This window comes from Aquarana catesbeiana, linkage group LG01 (assembly GCF_042186555.1).
Source record: "Aquarana catesbeiana isolate 2022-GZ linkage group LG01, ASM4218655v1, whole genome shotgun sequence".
In the NCBI taxonomy this organism is placed as follows: Eukaryota; Metazoa; Chordata; class Amphibia; order Anura; family Ranidae; genus Aquarana; species Aquarana catesbeiana.
The window spans coordinates 960,290,625-960,311,280 of record NC_133324.1 but is presented as its reverse complement, the minus strand read 5'-3'; positions in this window follow the sequence as shown (position 1 = coordinate 960,311,280).

Sequence of the window (20,656 nt, the reverse complement as noted above, 5' to 3'; positions counted from 1 at the left end):
CTGGGTTTGATGTAACTTTGTTTTGGCACCTATTCCTGCTATGCAGAGATTGCTTGTTGAGTTGTTCTGTATGGCAGTCAGTGTACAATTCAGAAAATAAATTTAGTAGACAAGGAAAGAGCTTCCGTAGCACAAGAGCTATATGGTGTCTCTTCTGACATTAAAATCTACCTGCTAGCATTTATTTTTCAAACAAAGGTGTTTAGCTTTGCTTCAAGTAGAATAAAAATGCTGATATTTACAAGAAGGGAGTCAAAATGACTCATTCTATATAGAGAATCTGATTCCATCTTGTCATATTTTGTTTTACTTCTCCTCACCTCAAAGTTTTACCAGCCTGAATAGACTGTATAAAAGCAATACACTTGCTATGTAGCTTCCCCTTTATGTCACATGTTGTTCATCAGAAATGCCTACTGCATGGAGATGGCCACTAAAAGAAGAACCTGAAAATCTAAAATGTAGTGAAAAATATAAACCGGCAACCATTTAAACATTTGGATAATTAAAAAAATACAACTGAGATTGTGTTATTCACTAAAAATAGAATTTTAGTTTTGCTTAAACTATCTGACAATGACTATCCACAGAAAATAGAGAGAACTATCACACCCTGGACACAAAGGATCATCTCAATGGTCATGGGCTAGTGAATTGATATGTTAAAGAGGAGGTAGAATACCTGGCTCAGGTGTGGCTGCCACTACGGTTTCCATCACAATGATCATGTTTATGGCAGCCAACCTGCATTGTTGGGACTGGTGGGGTCCATCTGTGACCCTCAGGAAATGCCAAATTTGCATGATAATCTCAGAATAGGAAGGGATAATGTTTTGTAGTTTTAAGCAATTTTCTAGCAAAAAATATTAAGTTGTTTGTTTTGATATTGTAACGTTATTACAATATCAAAGAAGCCAAATCCCAGATCAAACTGGGTTCACAAAGGGAAGATAGACTAGGGATAATATAATGAAAACTTGCACATTGGTGGAATATGTTCAGAGAACCGCCATGTCTTCTGGCCGTTGATGCGGAAAAAGCATTTGACAGAGTGGGATGGCGGTTCTTGGAGGAAACACTAATCCAGATAGGAATGGGTCCCAAAATGCTTAGTAGGATCCTTGCATTGTACTCCAACTCAAGACCTAAAGTACGAGTAAATTGAATATTATCAGAATATATAAAAATATCAAATGGAACCCGACAGGGATGTCCCCTTTCCCCTTTATTATATATAAATATTGGTAATGGAACATCTTATCACGGCAATAAGAAAAAATAAGGATATTAATGGGATAAAGATGAAAGATATAGAATATAAGACAGCCATATGTGCAGACAATTTGTTAATATATGTAACTAATCCTATCATAACAATTCCAAACTTAATAAAAGAATTTAAAAGATTTGGGGAATTGAGTAACTTTAAAGTTAAATTATGATGAATCAGAGGTACTAAATATATCTTTATCAAGAAAAAAAATACACACTTTTGCAAAAAAGATTTTCCATTTAAATGGAATTAAGAAGCAATTAAATATCTAGGAATATTTATTCCTGAGGACCTGGATCAACTACAGGAGTTGAATTACAATGCAATGATCCGAAAAGTAATTCAACTATTACAAAAATGTGATAAAATAACATATTCATGGATGGGAAGAATTAACATAATAAAAATGGATATATTACCAAAGATATTATACATTTTTCAAACAGTTCCCCTAGTCCCTCTTAAGAAACTGATGATGGAACTGAGAAAAGCAATAGTGAGCTTTATTTGGGCTCATAAAACCCCTCAAATAAAGAGAGAAATTTTAATTAGAAATAAAAAAAAAATGGAGGTTTAGCATTACCAGATTTTACAAAATACTTACAAGCAGCATCATAATAAGGAAACTAAACAATAGGTAAATCTAGAAGAGGAATTAATAGGACCACAACTTAGGTTCCTGCCTTGGATTAAACCCCATTTAAGACCAAAGAAAAAAAGAATTAACAATTTTTGTAAATGCTACATTAAAAATATGGGATACTATAATAAAAAGGGGGAAACTTTCGACTATGAATGGTCCTATGACACCTTTGTTCTCCAACCCTGAATTTCCGCCAGCTTTAGAAACCACAAATTACTTAAAATGGAATATTTTGGAGAACGCAAGGGAGGAACGGATCCTAGTGGATGTTAAACTACCAAAATTGCAGGACTTGGGCAAATGGTTACAATATTATCAATTAAGCACATTCATTGAGTTAAAAATACCTTTGATAAATAGACCAAAAACAAAATTTGAAAAAAAATATTAGTAGAGGAACAAGAACCAACTAAAAAATGATCAAAGATATATAACTTATTACTCCCATCCGGTTTCCCTTAGAGAATCAATAGGAATGAAGAAATGGGAAAAGGAAATAGAAAATCCGATATCAGAGGAGGAATGGGAGAACATCTTTGAAATAATACATAAAACATCTATAGCAAATAAATATCAAGAAAGAAATTATAAGATCGCAATGAGATGGTATTGGAGCCCAGTAGCTTTAAATATAGTTAACAAAGTTAATACAGAAACGTGTTGGAGATGTGAGGTAGAAAGAGGGACTATGGATCATGTATGGTACAGTTGTCAAGGAGTGTGGAGCTTCTGGGACAAAATATTTGAGATATATCAGAAAGTGTCAGGAGTAGAAAGGAGTCCAAATATAAGCACCTCGTTATTTTCCCTTACATCAGATACAATAAGGGTAATCAAAATGGATATTCTTCACCACATAACAACTGCAGCTAGAACAATTATAGCGCAAAATTGGAAAAAAAAACAATTAAGTCAACTGTGTTGGAATGGATATGTGAAATGAACGAAATTGAATATATGGAAAAACAGATAAGAGAAGAAGGGTATGTAGGGGGTCAGATGCCAGAAATATGGCAAAAATGGGAGGAATTCGGTCCTCGAATAGATTGATGGAGTATTTAAAATTGGAGGGGAATGGGAAGCATATGGGATGAAAGGGAAGGAAGAAGGGGGAGGGAAGGAAGAAGAGGGAGGAAAGGAAAAAGAAAAAAAAAAAAAAAAAGGAAGGGGAGGGATTTTTTTTTTTTTTGAATGTTTGGATGTATGAATGAGCAATAGGAAATGCATGTTTTGAGGTATGTATGAGTAATAGGAATTTAGTTAGATGGTTCTATAGAAACAGGAGGAAGTGGGTATCATTAAGATTATTTATTATGTAAAAGGAATTTTTAATGTATGTATTTTTGAAGATGGTATGATATGTATTACTTGTCTTTTAAAAAAAAAAAAATAAAAAGAAGATTGATAACAAAGAAGCCAAATCCTGGTATAGACCCAATCACTACTGATATTTCACATGACAATTCACGAGATTCTACGTGCCTACTAGTGCACTTGGAGGACCTTTACACAGATGACAATTACGTGTATGTAGCCTTACTCACACCTCTCCTCCAGTACAACACACAGCAATTAGAACTAAATCTATCTTTAACCCTATGCATGTGAAGGGACCTTACATGCAAAATTTCTACCAAGTGGTCTACTCTGAGATCCTACAAACCTCTACTCACTCTCCTGCATATTCCAATCTCAGCCCAAAAGAAAAACTAGCTCTCAACAGTCTATCTAATCATTTCAGTATCATTATCTAACCAGCTGACAAAAGTGGAGGGATTGTTGTACAAGACAGGGATCAAACCCTGAAGAAGCACATATAATATAATATTGGATACCAACAACTATATTTGACTACAATATGATACCCTATCCCAGTATAGTGAGGAAGCATAAACATTGGTCAACAATGCACCAAGTGAGGGCATCATCAACAAGGCAGGAGCCTCTTTTTTGAAAATAGAATGCTATAGTATGCCATATGCCCCGTACACACGATCACACATTCCGACAACAAAATCCATGGATTTTTTCCGACGGATGTTGGCTCAAACTTGTCTTGCATACACGCAGTCAGAAAAATCTTGTCGGAAATTCCCAATGTCAAGAATGCGGTGACATACAACACGTACGACGAGCCGAGAAAAATTAAGTTCAATAGCCAGTGCGGCTCTTCTGCTTGATTCTGAGCATGCGTGGAACTTTGTGTGTCGGAATTGCGTACACATGATCCGTGTACAGGGCATTATATTTACCACCTACCCAAAATCCACAAAAGTCTTCAAAACCCCCCCCAGCTGTTGTCCCATTGTTGCAGCCAAGGAAAGCGTCACTAGCTTTTTTTTCTATCTATATTGACCACTTCCTCCAGCTCCTGGCCCAGAACCTATCAGTATACATATATATAATCAGATGGGATTGATGCACTTAAAATGTATTAGAAAAATATATCAATTCAAATTCCATTCAGTGTTAAAAGCATAACGGTTTCGGGCTTCACCGATAGTGTCCTTCAGAATCAGACACATACAATGATCTTAAGAATATATATATATATATATATATATATATATATATATATATATATATATATACACACATACACACACACATACATTCACTATATGTGTTTGATAGCACCTGGATGACCCATGATTCCATATATGTCTACATGTTTTTTCGATTTGTTAATTACCCTTACTGGCTTTGAATGTTTAATCCCATATGAGAGAAGAGTGTGTATTTATATATATATATATATTGTGACGGTATGTAAGGCGATATAGTGGATAATCGCTATATTTCACCTCACATTCATTCTGTTGTAAGGGATTGAATCAGAATCCGGCCCGGGTTTTTCCAGCCTATGTGGCAGGCTAGGTTCCGGTCTGGATGTTCTGGTCCACTTGAGCCCAAACCCAGGTGGACTTTAAATAACCAGGAAGAGAGCTCAACAGGGCTCTGGTTTTGAGTCTCAGGAAGGAACCTGAGTAAGAGGAGCTCTGGCTATTGGACTATAAGGTTTGCTTTACCGCATATTTTGTGGTTGACCGGACCAGCCCTGCACTGTCTAGAGAGGAGACTGTTTAGTTAGCGCCGGACAGCAAGGATTTACTTTACTGTTTTGATAATTTTTATTTTGCAAACATCCTTGTAAATAAACCTGGCATCCGCCAGATTTTTAAGAAAATGCCTGTTTGGTGACTGTCCTTCAGAAAAGGTGATCCCCACGAGCTAAATCTTCCCACAATATATATCTATATAGATCTATATATCTATATATCTATATATAGATATATAGATATATAGATATATATATATATTGATAGATAGACTTGTAAAGACCACTATCATTGCATGTGTCTTATTCTGAAGGGCGCTATCTGTATAGCCCAAAACTATCATGTTTTTAACACTGAATGGAATTTGAATTTATATATTTTTCTAATAACGTTTAAGTGCAGCAATCCCATCTGATTTTCTTTCTATATATGGCCTGTGGAAGGGTCTGATTGCTTAGCACTGCTACATTGGATCATGTGCACTCCAGCCTCAACACTTGTTATAGTGTGTGTGTGTGTGTGTGTGTGTGTGTAGAACACACACAGACACATATGATGGTATCCACCTTATAGACACCTTGAAAACTGTGGATATCCCTAAATGTTAATTCCCTATATACCTCAATCACCCATGAGTTCAGACTTAGAGCAGAGCAATACTTTCTCATCCAAGACCCACTCAAATCTCAGCCAAGCCCAATTTGTAATGGATGCCACTTATCTTTTTGTGTGTTTTTACACACAACTATTTTGCCTTATAAGGTGACTATTTTTTTACAAATACAGGGCACAGCTATGGGGGCAAATGTTGCCCCTAGCTATGCAAATTTGACCATGGGCCTATAGGAACACCAGTCTATCTGGAACAACAACCCCTATTCAAGAAATATAGTCTTTTTTTTGGTTGTTCTATTGATGATATCTTCATTTGAGATGGCCTGCGATTCTTGGTAGAGAAATCTGTTACATATTGGAACTCCAAACACCCTAGGCCTCTCATTTACATCTGTATGCGATCCAATCTGACCTTTTTGGATTTAAAATTGTGCCATGCGAAGCAGACTATATATGCAAACAATTGTTAAAACAACCACAGACAATTATTTTCTACAATTCCATAGCTACTACCATTCTATGTGGACAGCCAACATCCCAAAAAGTCAATTTCATTGACTTAAACATAATTGTACACGTAACAAATACTTGACACAAGGTCACCTCCTGAAACAAAAGTTAAATGATATCCCACACCTTTAGTACATGAAGCATACACTGCTTCTAGGGGTAAACAATCTTCACTTAACATCAACCTCCTAAATAGACATGGGCCATGCCAGCAGGAGAGTCGGGTGAAAGATATAGTGCTGTGAAGGCTGTCGGAGGCCCTGAGGGGTACTCCCTAGTCTGGGGGGGTGACCTTGGGCTGGGGCTCAGGTGCTGGAAGTATCTTGCCATAACACTCTGAGGAAGCCCTTCCTGGAGACACGGGAGCAGGAAAGAGGAGAGCGTGAGTAGGTCACCACTACTGGGGGCTAATAAGAGGGAAGACTGCCACATCTAGACAGTTCTGCCTGAAGACTGTGCTGTGCTTAAGTCTTCAACCTTTCCTAGGAGATCTCCTGAGAGTCAGCTGGGTGGGCTGGTGAGAGTCAGTTTGGTAGGCTGCTGTGGAGAAGTTAGCCTGGAGGGCTAATGAAAGAGGCAGATGCAGCCAGGTGGGTTGGCAGTACCTGAAGCGGTGGTGCTGGGATCAGTGACCACAGAAAGGAATTGATGTGAAAGTATAAGCTGTGTCACTCCACTGTTCTACACTCATAGGGGCTGCGAGTCCCTGCCTGTAAGGGGCTGTGGTTACATTTGACTGGAGGCTGTCAGATCATCATAAAGTGACATAGCTGGAACAAGCAAGTGTGTGTTGAAGAAAGAAGTTGGAGCTGTATATAGAGACATGTATAAAATAAGAATGTCCCTTAAGTTTTGTTGTTGAATTCAAGTGGGTATCCCATAATCTCCCATCCCTATCCAAGTTATTAACCCTTAATAATTAACAAAAACAAAGTCACAGACTCTTCTCTGAATCTGCCTGGGAGTGCCTGTGAAATTCAGTGTGCCTGGCTGTGCAGGAGTGGGGGGTTCCAGTTTATCTGTGGCTCCTAAGGGGGTGCACTACGCAGAAAGGCTGGCCGCAGGCCAGCCTGGATCTGTGGGAGGAGTCCGGGGCTATATAGCCCTCCTTCACAGCCGGGTTCAGCGTCAGCTCGAGTTCCGGGTTGCCAACGTCACATCCAGTGGATTCAGTTCCTGTGTTTTCTTTCTGGGCTTCTCCGTGCACCGCGGCACCTCGTAGCGTTTAATTTATTTGACATTCGCTTGCCTATTAGGTCAGGAAATATCCAGAAATGTATTTTTAACATTTGGCTCCCATTGACTTCAAAGGGGTTCAAATTAGGCACGCAAACCTGTTCACCGAACCCTGTTCAACCACCCCCCAGGTGTGGTTGGTTCATCACTACCCACCACCTTTACTCTTTTTATTTATTTATTTTTAATTTGTGGGTGGTCATTTGGATGCAGAGTGGCTTTATGTTCATTGGCCTTATACTGTAGACTGGGATTTCAATTTATAGTGCATCCTCTTCTATCTTATTCGACCTCCCTATGAATCTCACATCTACAGTAACCCACAATATTATTGTACAGGGGGAATTACAGAATTGTTTATTTCACAAGCAATTTATATTTCATATAGGCCTTGCAGGACCTTGGTGTTTTTTTTTTTTTTTCTTTTACCCAGAAGAGGTTTTCACAATACCATTCACTAGAAAAAAAGATTTAATAAGACCCCTTTCACACTGGAGGCGTTTTTCAAGTACTTTAGCGCTAAAAATAGTGACTGTAAAGCGCCTGAAAATTGCCTCATCTGCAGTCCCAGTGCGAAAGCCCGAGTGCTTTTACACTGGGGCGCTGCACTGGCAGGACGTTCAAAAAAGTCCTGCAAGCAGCATATCTTTAGGGCACTTTAGGAGCAATGTACACACCACTCCTAAAGGACCCCTGCCCATTGAAATCAATGGGCAGCGCGCCGAAGCGCCCTGCAAAGTGCCGTGGTAGCAGCACTTTTAACCCTTTATTCAGCCGCTAGCGGGGGTTAAAAGCGCGCCGCTAGTGGCTGAAAAGTACCTCTAAAATAAAGGAAAAGTGCCGCGCTGTCAGTATGAAAGAGCTCTAAAGGAAAGAGAAAAGGGAGAAAAGAAAAACACACTATCTTCTCAATGTACTTAAAAAAAATTAATAATAATAATAATTATACCCACTCCTCCAGACTGACATCCACCCATCAAGACATTTTCCTAATTGCATAACTCCTCCAGGGTTGTCAGTTCAAACAGGAATTTAGGGGTTCGCTGGATTTCTGGCAGGATCAACAGGTATTTTTGTGTATGGAGAAAATTCAAGAGCACCACCCAGTGTACAGGAGGAGTAACTACTTATATATGTACAAGTTACATCCCCCATGTACCAGGCAGGGGTCTTGTTCAACCCCTGGAAATAGTCCAGACTTGTCATCTAAAAAATATAAAGAAATATTGTTGGAGTAAAATAAAGAAAATGATCTGTGAACAGCAAACATGAATATAGAATTAATAATAAAAAAATGCACATGGTCAGTTCTGAAAGATTTCTTCCTTATAGAATGACTGATTATCCTGCAGTAAATAATGATATATGAAATGCTAAACATTTATAAGGTTACAGACACTGACTACATAGGTGTTTTGTGTAAATTAGAAAACAGCCCTGGAATAGCTAATCTTAGTTAATGAGACAATAAACAAAAGGAATAGAGACCTAAATCATCCAAAAAGAAACGATCCTTTACTAGTTCTACTCTTCTAGATTGATAAAAAACAAACTCAGGTTCCTATGAATTACTCCACCAAATATGTAAAAAATGTTCTTGGCAATGTCATATTAAAATTAATCAGTAAATCATTTAAAATAATTAATCACAAAATGATCAGAACATACCCAACAAGAGTCCTGCTATTACCATTGTAAGCTAGAAGACCTTTTATATCAACCTACTTGATTCTAGTTTTGCTTTAATAATCTTAACTGCAAGGCTTAGCCCCACCACTCTGAGAATGGCTAACAAAAGTTATATGTGTCATTGCAATATCTCCCAACTTTCTGAGATGAAAGGGAAGGACAAATAGCACAAAGTATGTACGTATAAAATGTGCCAGTGCCATGTTCGCAATAGTTTAATCGCTGGATGAAAGATTTACTCCGCCACAACATTATTGGTAGTGAAATAGTACATTTCTTTGGAGATCTGTACAGCAGAAGAGGGACAACTGAGGAGGTCAGAGGGATCTATTTCCAAAAAAAGAAGTAATCTCACTATATGCTTTGGATGAAGATTCCATGCCTTTAGTAACACAGGAATATTAGTGGGGATATAGATAAGAGTAGTGACTACACACTTATTGAAGAACTGCTAGTGTGACATGGTCCTAAAAGTTGGAGTGGACTATAAAATACATATAGAATGTTATGATCAAATTATTTCACCAAGAAAGTCACATACCTGATAAAAGTTGAACCTATGTGATGATGTTTTAGATGAGCCATCACTCACCAATATTCCTCATCAAACATAAATTGGTGCCTCTGACATGTTGTCCTTCTGTGGCTCTGGAATCATCTCAGACTGAGATCCAGAGGGGTTTGTGGTCAGAAGCTAAGACAAGGTGCTGATAGTTAATGAGATGGATACACTGCTCTGTGACGTGTTCAGGTGGGAAGCCAATGTCAGCTCAGACTGGACTGAAGAAATCCTTTCAATGGAATCCCCCTCCTCTTGTATTAACCACTTGCTGACCGTAGGACGTCCTGGGTTTGTGGGGGGTATATCTGAATGATGCCTGCAGCTAGAGACATCATTCAGATATTGTCGTTTTCAGCCGGCGATTCCCTACACCATAGGAATGATCATAGCAGCGGGTCAGCCGCTTGGTCGTTCTTACGAGCAGCGAGAGGGGATGTCCCCCCCTTCTGCCGCCCTGCGATGCTTCTACCGACTCACCTCTGCAATCGGTGAGTCGGAGAACGGATCCACCGGCATCGGATGTCCACCATAGAGATTTCCGGCAGACCAGATGGTCGCCAGAGTCTCTATGATTGTCGGAGGCCGGGCGCGATGCTATAATGTCACGCCCAGCCTCTGCATTCAAAAAAACAGTGCCGCTTTGGCTGGGAATCTGTGATCGTTTTATTTTTCTTTTGCTTTTAGGCTTCCCAGCCTAGAGGTGAGATGTGGGGTCTTATTGACCCCATATCTCACTGTAAAGAGGTCCTGTCATGCCATATTCATATTACAAGGGATATTTACACTCCTTGTAATAGGAATAAAAGTGATCAAATTTTTTTTTTTTCAAAAAGTGTCGCACGCAGAAGCGAACGCATACATAAGTCTCGCCCACATATGAAAACGGTGTTGAAACCACACATGTGAGGTGTCGCCACGAATGTTAGAGAAAGAGCAATAATTCTAGCCCTAGACCTCCTCTGTAACTCAAAACATGTAAGCAGTTAGAAATTTTAAAGCATTGCCTATGGGGATTTTTAAGTACCGAAGTTTGGCACCATTTCATGAGCGTGTGCAATTTTGAAGCATGACATGTTAGATTTCTATTTACTCGGCGCAAATTCATCTTTCACATTATGCAAAAAAATTGGGCTAACTTTACTGTTTATTTTTTTTAAAGCATTTCCAAAAAAAAAAAACGCGTTTGAAAAATTGCTACCGTGCAAGATAAAAGGTTGCAATGACTGCCATTGTATTTTCTAGGGTCTCTGCTAAAAAAGCATATATAATGTTTGGGGGTTCTGTGTAATTTTCTAGCAAAAAAAATGATGATCTTTACATGTAGGAGTGAAGGGTCAGAATTGGCCGGTTTGGTAATTGGTTAAAGTCAACTCTGGAGTTTCTTCTTTCCAGCTTTCACCCAGGTATTTTAAGACTACTGAAGTTTTACTTCTTTTGGCGCGATCAATTGCCAAAAGATCCAAAAACATTCTTTGTATGCCAGCAGGAACCTTTTCCCATGTTTCTGGAGGATTAACCTCCCGGAAATCATTTTGCCAGTCAACATACTGTTTATATGATTCATCATCAAGCATGGCCACCCGCCATGGAAACTCTCCTGTGACTAGGCAGTAAATGACAACACCAAATGCCCACACATCAAGGCTGCCATCTACAGCCAGTCCATCTGAAATGTTCAGGTTAAACATCTCTGGGGCCATGTAAGATTTGCTTCCACATCTTGCTCTAATAACTGTCCCTGTGACCTTAGTGAGTCCAAAGTCCGTGATCTTGACACAATGGCAGTCCTGGTCAAAAACAAGAACATTTTCTGGTTTGAGGTCCATGTGTACAAAACCTCTCTCAGATATAAATTCCAGAGCACTGGAAATCTGCACAGCACACCTCTTTGCTGCGTCTTCTGGAATTCCCACCTAGAAAAAATCCAAAAACATAATACATGTTAAATACAGTAGGGGAGAATATAAGGATGAATAAAGAATCAGTTAAAAGCATACATGTATGGCCATAAAGGTTTTCATTTATTTATTTTAGGCTAGGGATGGATTTTATTGTTCAACGTGTCACCCCCAGGGAGATTTGCTTTGTCTTAATTTTCAGTGGTCACCAAGACATTTAGAAAAAGTGATGGGAAATTCAAATTATTAGTTTTAACTTTTTTTTAAAAGGATTTAATAAAGAATTGGCCATTCCTACAACTTAATGTACTTACATTTGGAAAGATCATGGAGAACAGATCTCCAACAGGTGCCAGTTCCTGGGCAATCACAAAATAGTCAATGGTGGAGAAGAAGAAGCCAAAACATCCGATGATATTTTGATGAGAAGACAGTAAATATGAAATACTGAATTTATGGAGGAAAGACCGCTGACTGGTTTTGTCCTTATCCATAACCTTCATTGCCATTCTTTGACCTGTGAAAAAATGAAATAACTTAGATCAAGAACTAGAAATGTTCAATTGGTAATTTTTATATCTTTAACTTGAAAATATTCAATATTTTAAGAAGATATGTTCATGCCAGATTGAGACTGTACCATGCTTCATTGGAAGCTAAACTACTGCCTTACCAGCAATCAGCTGTACAAGAACTTCTCCAGATAGAGCCCACCTCATTTCTTGACTAGAGGACATCCAGCATCATATGATCCCCAGTCTGACTGTTCCCAACCCCTTCCTTTTATTCATTGGACTTAACATCACATGTGATCATAATCTATGGTGTTCTGCATACAAATACAGTCCATCTAGGAAAGCCCACTCTTCCAGACAGATATGTACCCATCAAGACATTTTGATATTTGCATAACTCCTCCCAAGAAACAGCCCAATAATTTAGTCTCTAAATAATTTTTCCAACATTAATATTTGAAACATTTTCTATTCATAACGATGTAATAATTTCATGTAATGGGCCATATTTGCTCACTGCATTTACCTGCTATTCTTTATTACGAGTGTTGCACAGTGAATATACTTTATTACTCCTTTTATTTTAAACAAAGTCTACAGCTAGTGACCTCTGGAAAAAGCCTGTATATTGCAGATTGAATTTACATCCATATATACAGAGGTTACTGAAATAGCGGCTAGATTAATTCACTCACCTGTTTGCTTGTCGTTCACCAAGAATACATTTCCATAGCTGCCTTTTCCAAGCTCCTCCTCAATGAGGAAGTACTCTTCAAAGTCGATCTGCTGTAGTTCTTGTGCATAGAAAGACACCATTCTATCCAGAAGACCTTCCACATTATGGTCAGCAGAGGCCATAGTGTCCTGCAGAGTAAAACATTAAAACTTGTTACATTAATAAGCAAGAAAAAAACCTTTGAAAAGAAACTTTAGAAATGTGTCAAATATAAAATACTGTTACCTGCAGTTATAAACCTATAAAAACAAAATGCGTAGTAGACCACCATATCTACATGTATAATATTTGGGAATACAAGTTGGACACTAAATATAGAGATTGAACACAACAGAAATATATTTAGTACAGCTAAAGGACCTTGAGCAAGTACCAAAAACAAAAGGAAAACCCAAGACATATAATACATAAATAAATAGCAGGATATATCCAGTAGCTTCCAGTTCAATTGTGTATGTGTGTGTGTGTGGGGAGGAGGGGGCTCTCTAGAACTGGGTCAAAAGACTAATTTTATCTTGAAGTGTCCTTCAGGAAACATGTGGTGTATCTGCTGCCAGATGCAGCTTGGTGACCTTCATATTTTTGGCAGATTCGGTCATTAAAACACTAAACATACCATAAGGATGACCTACAAAAGATACCCTGCTTTCTTGTTGCCAAATAGCTATGCAGAGTTTCAGTTTCATTACAGAAAGTCAGGAGGATGAACACAGAGCTCAGCCAGATAGGAAGTGTAATTTTCATCAGAACTATCATGTAAAATATGGAAATGGTTGCTTCACCTTTTGTACTCAATAGAAGACAGCAGAGGCCATGCTAAAGGCCATCAGACGATATTACTGACACTTACTTAAATCATTCTCCTCATAACGTTAAAGTCCTAGAATGACCCACAATAACCAAACACTCAATTTCCACATCCCTCAATTTTCAGGCACCCTTAATCATTTTCAAGGCATTTTTTTTGTACAGATTGGAATATACTTGTAAGAGGAGCCTTATATAAATTATACATTACTTGGCCACAAAACTCATCTGTTTCCCATTGTATTGCATCACACAAATTACATCCTCAATTTTTATTACATATTCCATATTACTAACAACTTTTTCATCAGGGTGATCATGGCAAGCCTCCAATGTCTATCCTGTCTTCTGTATACATTGTATTACATATTATCTTATCCTGAACCTCAACCCATTGCCCATTTTCTCAGGAATTCATATATAGTTTTTTATATATTTTTTCACATACACCTCATACATCTCTGGAGAATTGCTATCAAAATGTTCAATAAATAATAAATATCCAATGATTGGTTAGAAAGTTCCTTACCTTAATGTGATGGGTATTCAGCGGTGATATAGTCGGGTTAATTTTTCTGAAAATTCTGTTCCTCTGCAGTTCAACACCGGACAACCAAATCTCCAGCTAGGCTGTAATAGATCAGTATACGGGAATCTCTGAATGTAGAGTCACTGATCAGAGAAGGGAGAGTTCCGCTTTATATAAGGGAGATGGGCGGGGAAGGCAGAGAATGAAGGAGTTCCATTGGCTGACTTCTAATGGAAATGCTGTGTAAATAACTCCACATTGTTTTTGCCAATTTGCATATAAACAGGTTTTCTACAGAACAGGTGATAAAATTAAACACGCTGAAACCAAATTTTTTTTAAAACGTTTAAATTTTTAGTTTTTGAGTTTTAAATTTAAACTTTCCACCATATTAACTAGAAAATGGTAATTTTTGGTTTTATATATTTTTTTTTATCTAATTCTAGTTTGAGTAACTAATACATGATGGCGTACTAACCAGATATTTATTGAGAAAAAAATGTAACATTGGCTGTATAGGTTCTTGCGGGTTATTTTGTACCATTATGTCTTATTTCTAATAATATTGTACACCAATAAGTTTAGTTAAAAAGGGACTTTATTGAAAAAAATAAAAAATAAAAATTGCTATATCAATATAAAAATATAGTTATGAAGATTAAAAGGACCTGTCAGGATTGGACTATTGGAGCTGCCATGTCTGGGCATTTTTCTAGAGATTCATCTCCAAACATCCTGATTATGTCTTCATTACTTGGTTAGTCACCGACCTCGAACAATTATGGGTATATCTAGGAATAGAAAATATCATACTGACATGATGTTCTGGGTGAATGACAAGTATCGAGACAAGGATGGAAAAAATCGTTAGCTAGCGCCTTCAAAAGCAACAACCTTTTAAAAATGCTGCTGCTTCTGAATACCCATTAAAAAAAAAAAAAAAAAAAGGTTTGTACATAACTATTCTAACCATTAACACAACAGTAGAGTTTGCCATGGCATTAGGAAGCCTTAAATCATAGTTTCACTACAGAATGAACTCATTGGCAAAAACTATGAATTTCTTTAACTGCTGGAAACTTAATTCCCACGAGAAGAGAATTAGTCTAGATCAGCTTTTCATGTCCAGGGTTCCATGTATATATAAGGTTCCTCCAGAGGTTGCTAAGGGTTCCTTGACCAAAATGGAATTTCTACTTTGATGATAAGTAGCAACCAACACCATTGATCTTTCTAGATATCTGTAAGGAAGATTTTTCTCACTGATCACAAATATAGGGAACATTTATTCCACCAACCATCACACTAATGTACACAGAGCTTTGGATATAATAGTCTTTAGAAGGGGATCTCTGAGATTTGAAAAGTACCGTATTTATCGGCGTATAACACGCACCGGCATATAACACGCACCTCAATTTAGGAGGGAATTTTAAGGAAAAAAAACTTTTAGGAGGGAAGTTGAAGGGAAAAAAACTTACATTTAAATGCCCATCATTGCAGCCTTCTCAGTGCAGCCTTGCCCCAGTCCAGCCTTGCCCAGTGCAGCCTTGTCAGTGCAGCCTTGTCAGTGCAGCCATGTCAGTGCAGCCTTGCCAGTGCAGCCATGTCAGTGCAGCCATGTCAGTGCAGCCATGTCAGTGCAGCCTTGCCAGTGCAGCCTTGCCAGTGCAGCCTTGCCAGTGCAGCCATGTCAGTGCAGCCTTGCTAGTGCAGCCATGTCAGTGCAGCCATGTCAGTGCAGCCTTGCTAGTGCAGCCACATCAGTGCAGCCATGTCAGTGCAGCCTTGCTAGTGCAGCCATGTCAGTGCAGCCATGTCAGTGCAGCCATGTCAGTGCAGCCTTCCCCAGTGTCCAGTCCAGCCTTGCCCCAGTCCAGCCTTGCCCCAGTGCAGTCTTGCTGAAGCCTGTGAGCTTCAAAATCGCCGACCGCGATTTGAAAATGGCGCCGCCGGCGCCGAAATACACAGAGCCGGTCCTCGGCTCTTCTCAGCGGCTCTCGTTTACTTTCGGTTCCACTCGGACGGTGAGCGGAGCTATCCGAAACTAGCCGAGTATACTCGGCTAGGTTCGGGCGGCGCTCGAGTGAAACCGAAAGCCGCCGAGAAGAGCCGAGGACCGGCACTGTGTATTTCGGCGCCGGCGGTGCCATTTTCAAATCGCGGTCAGCGATTTTTTAATTCTGACAGGTCAGGATCGCAGGGGATCGGCGTATAACACGCACCCGCGATTTTCCCCTGATTTTAAGGGGAAAAAAGTGCGTGTTATACGCCGATAAATACGGTAATCTCAGGGGTTCCTCCATTTTGAAGAGTTTGAGAAAGGATGGTTTGGATAATCCAAAAATGTATTTATACATTTATATAGGAGAAACATACATTATATGTGATCAGTTTAAAATAAAACTAAACATAAGGGACCACATGGCTATTGTTATAATGTAGCACGTCATGTAAGCACATTATTTTAGCACATTATAGAAAAAATATGATGTCCATGCTGCACCTAGTCGCTCTATTGCCACCTTCTTCCGTCTTCTGGGTCCAGAGTCTTTAGCGGCTGGGTTTGATGTAACTTTGTTTTGGCACCTATTCCTGCTATGCAGAGATTGCTTGTTGAGTTGTTCTGTATGGCAGTCCATGTACAATTCAGAACATAAATCTAGTAGACAAAGAAAGAGCTTCCGTAGCGCAAGAGCTATATGGTGTCTCTTCTGACATTAAAACCTACCTGCTAGCATTTATTTTTCAAACAAAGGTGTTTAGCTTTGCTTCAAGTAGAATAAAAATGCTGATATTTACAAGAAGGGAGTCACAATGACTCATTCTATATAGAGAATCTGATTCCAAATTGTCATATTTTGTTTTACTTCTTCTCACCTCAAAGTTTTACCAGCCTGAATAGACTGTATAAAAGCAATACACTTGCTGTGTAGCTTCCCCTTTATGTCACATGTTGTTCATCAGAAATGCCGACTGCATGGAGATGGCCACTAAAAGAAGAACCTGAAAATCTAAAATGTAGTGAAAAATATAAACCGGCAACCATTTAAACATTTGGATAATTAAAAAAATACAACTGAGATTGTGTTATTCACTAAAAATAGAATTTTAGTTTTGCTTAAACTATCTGACAATGACTATCCACAGAATATAGAGAGAACTGTCACACCCTGGACACAAAGGATCATCTCAATGGTCATGGGCTTGTAAATTGATATGTTAAAGAGGAGGTAGAATACCTGGCTTAGGTGTGGCTGCCACTACGGTTTCCATCACAATGATCATGTTTATGGCAGCCAATCTGCATTGTTGGGACTGGTGGGGTCCATCTGTGACCCTCAGGAAATGCCAAATTTGCATGATAATCTCAGAATAGGAAGGGACCTCCATTGTATCATGTTTTGGAGTTTTAAGCAATTTTCTAGCAAAAAATATTAAGTTGTTTGTTTTGATATTGTAACGTTATTACAATATCAAAGAATCCAAATCCTAGATCAAACTGGGTTCACGAAGGGAAGAGAGACTAGGGATAATATAATAAAAACTTGCACTTTGGTGGAATATGTTCAGAGAACCGCCATGTCTTCTGGCCGTTGATGCGGAAAAAGCATTTGACAGAGTGGGATGGCGGTTCTTGGAGGAAACACTAATCCAGATAGGAATGGTTCCCAAAATGCTTAGTAGGATCCTTGCATTGTACTCCAACTCAAGAGCTAAGGTAAGAGTAAATTGAATATTATCAGAATATATAAAAATATCAAATGGAACCCGACAGGGATGTCCTCTTTCCCCTTCATTATATATATATATATATATATATATATATTGGTAATGGAACATCTTATCACGGCAATAAGAAAAAATAAGGATATTAATGGGATAAAGATCAAAGATATAGAATTTAAGACAGCCATATGTGCAGACAATTTGTTAATATATGTAACTAATCCTATCATAACAATTCCAAACTTAATAAAAGAATTTAAAAGATTTGGGGAATTGAGTAACTTTAAAGTTAAATTATGATGAATCAGAGGTACTAAATATATCATTATCAAGAAAAAAAACATACACACTTTTGCAAAAAAAGATTTTCGATTTAAATGGAATTAAGAAGCAATTAAATATCTAGGAATATTTATTCCTGAGGACCTGAATCAACTACAGGAGTTGAATTACAATGCAACGATCCGAAAAGTAATTAAACTATTACAAAAATGTGATAAAATAACATATTCATGGATGGGAAGAATTAACATAATAAAAATGGATATATTACCAAAAATATTATACATTTTTCAAATAGTTCACCTAGTCCCTCCTAAGAAACTGATGATGGAACTGAGAAAAGCAATAGTGAGCTTTATTTGGGCACATAAAACCCCTCAAATAAAGAGAGAAATTTTAATTAGAAATAAAAAAAAATGGAGGTTTAGCATTACCAGATTTTACAAAATACTTACAAGCAGCATCATTAACTAGCATTATTGATTGGCATCTTAATAAGGAAACTAAACAATAGGTAAATCTAGAAGAGGAATTTATAGGACCACAACTTAGGTTCCTGCCTTGGATTAAACCCCATTTAAGACCAAAGAAAAAAGAATTAACAATTTTTGTAAATGCTACATTAAAAATATGGGATACTATAATAAAAAGGGGGAAACTTTCCACTATGACGAGTCCTATGACACCTTTGTTCTCCAACCCTGAATTTCCGCCAGCTTTAGAAACCACAAATTACTTAACATGGAATATTTTGGAGAACGCAAGGGTGGAACAGATCCTAGTGGATGGTAAACTACCAAAATTGCAGGACTTGGGCAAATGGTTACAATATTATCAATTAAACACATTCATTGAGTTCAAAATACCTTTGTTAAATAGACCAAAAACAAAATTTGAAAAAAAATATTAGCAGAACTTATTACTCCCCTCCGGTTCCCTTAGAGAATTAATAGGAATGAAGAAATGGGAAAAGGAAATAGAAAATCCTATATCAGAGGAGGAATGGGAGAACATCTTTGAAATAATACATAAATCATCTATAGCAAATAAATATTAAGAAAGAAATGATAAGATCGCAACGAGATGGTATTGGAGCCCAGTAGCTTTAAATATAGTTAACAAAGTTAATACAGGAACGTGTTGGAGATGTGAGGTAGAAAGAGGGACTATGGATTATGTATGGTACAGTTGTCAAGGAGTGAGGAGCTTCTGGGACAAAATATTTGAGATATATCAGAAAGTGTCAGGAGTAGAAAGGAGTCCAAATATAAGCACCTCGTTGATTTCCCTTACATCAGATACAATAAGGGTAATCAAAATAGATATTCTTCACCACATGACAACTGCAGCTAGAACAATTATAGCGCAAAATTGGAAAAAAAAAAACAATTAAGCCAACTGTGTTGGAATGGATATGTGAAATGAACAAAATTGAATATATGGAAAAACAGATAAGAGAAGAAGGGTATGTAGGGGGTCAGATGCCAGAAATATGGCAAAAATGGGAGGAATTTCGGTCATCGAATAGATTGATGGAGTATTTAAAATTGGAGGGGAATGGGAAGGATATGGGATGAAAGGGAAGTAAGAAGGAAGTAAGAAGGGGGAGGGAAGGAAGAAGGGGGAGGAAAGGAAAAAGAAAAAAAAAAGGAAGGGGAGGAAATTTTTTTTTGAATGTTTGGATGTATGTATGAGCAATAGGAAATGCATGTTTTGAGGTATGTATGAGTAATAGGAATTTAGTTAGATGGTTCTATAGAAACAGGAGGAAGTGGGTATCATTAAGATTATTTATTATGTAAAAGGAATTTTTAATATATGTATTTTTGAAGATGGTATGATATGTAATACTTGTCTTTTAAAAAAAAAAAAATAATAAAAAGAAGATTGATAACAAAGAAGCCAAATCCTGGTATAGACCTAATCACTACTGATATTACACATGACAATTCACGAGATTCTACGTGCCTACTAGTGCACTTGGAGGACCTTTACACAGATGACAATTACGTGTATGTAGCCTTACTCACACCTCTCCTCCAGTACAACACACAGCATTTAGAACTAAATCTATCTTTAGCCCTATGCATGTGAAGGGACCTTACATGCAAAATTTCTACCACATGGTCTACTCTGAGATCCTACAGATGTGCAAACAAACCTCTACCCACTCTCCTGCATATTCCAATCTCACCCCAAAAGAAAAACTAGCTCTCAACAGTCTATCTAATCATTTCAGTATCATTATCTAACCAGCTGACAAAAGTGGAGGGATTGTTGTACAAGACAGGGATCAAACCCTGAAGAAGCACATATAATCTAATATCGGATACCAACAACTATATTTGACTACAATATGATACCCTATCCCAGTATAGTGAGGAAGCATAAACATTGGTCAACAATGCACCAAGTGAGGACATCATCAACAAAGCAGGAGCCTGTTTTTTGAAAATAGAACGCTATAGTATGCCATATGCCCCGTACACACGATCGCACATTCCGACAACAAAATCCATGGATTTTTTCCGACGGATGTTGGCTCAAACTTGTCTTGCATACACACAGTCAGA